Source organism: Neopelma chrysocephalum, unplaced genomic scaffold (genome assembly GCF_003984885.1).
Source record: "Neopelma chrysocephalum unplaced genomic scaffold, ASM398488v2 Primary Assembly neopelma1_75500, whole genome shotgun sequence".
NCBI classification, from domain to species: domain Eukaryota; kingdom Metazoa; phylum Chordata; class Aves; order Passeriformes; family Pipridae; genus Neopelma; species Neopelma chrysocephalum.
Window position 1 is genome coordinate 1 of NW_020909403.1, and position 839 is coordinate 839.

The 839-nt window shown below is 59.5% G+C and overlaps 1 long non-coding RNA gene across 1 annotated transcript; it reads left to right on the top strand.

Annotated features, from left to right (window-relative positions):
* Window positions 1-6: 6 nt before the first annotated feature.
* Window positions 7-685, top strand: LOC113979341. The gene is made up of 2 exons (XR_003537840.1): window positions 7-151; window positions 432-685. It is a non-coding gene; the product is annotated as an uncharacterized LOC113979341 (long non-coding RNA).
* Window positions 686-839: the final 154 nt, after the last annotated feature.

The following is an 839-nucleotide window of genomic DNA, read 5'->3' on the forward strand; positions in this document are numbered from 1 at the left end:
CAACACGTGCTCCCAAGATCCAGGAGAGCACTGGAAGAGGTTTCTGTCGAGGAACACACTGTTTGACTGTGATAATGGCAAGCATGTTGGGTGGGCTGCTTGCCATCATGTCATGCTGTGCTGGAATCTGGTACTGGAGGGTGAGAAAAAGGTGAGTTGTTTGTTGATCTCCCCCTCCAACAGCTTCTTTTGGAGGCAGCTCATAGCCATGGAACATTCCCAGTCTGGCTGCTGTGGAGCGACCAGTTAGTCCTTGGCCAAAAAGCCATCCCCCTGCTCGCTGGGGCCTTGAGGGGCAGGTGTCCACCGGGGCCAAGGTGTGCCAGCAGCTCCCCCGTGCTGCTGAGCCTTGCCAGCTCTGGGCCCTGCTGGGCAGCAGAGTCCCTGTGTCCCCCCTGCAGCTGGGCCTCAGCCACTTCCTCTCTCCACAGGCTCCTCTCTGCTCCTGCTCCAGCCCAGCCAAACACCTCGGGCAAGAAGAGCCGGACCTCTCACCCTCACTCTTTGTACCCCTGCCCAGCTGCGTTGCCGCGGCTGCAGCACCTGCTTTTTGATGTCAAGGTCCAGCTGCCACCAAAACGATCCTCTCTGCCTGTAAACCCACTGATCGCACCCTATGATGAGGACTGAAGTTGGTCCTTTCCTGCCCACCCCTTTAGTTCAAATAAAGATAGATTCAGCATCACTTGAGCGTCCAAGCTGTCCCACCAGCAAAGCCCCAAGGCCCCAGCCCTGGCTGAGCTCCGTGCCCGGGTGCAGCCGTGGATGCCCAGGGTGTGAGTAGGCAGGCAGGAGCCAGGCTGGGGCTCCTGTGACCAGCAGCAGGGCCCTGAGGGGCT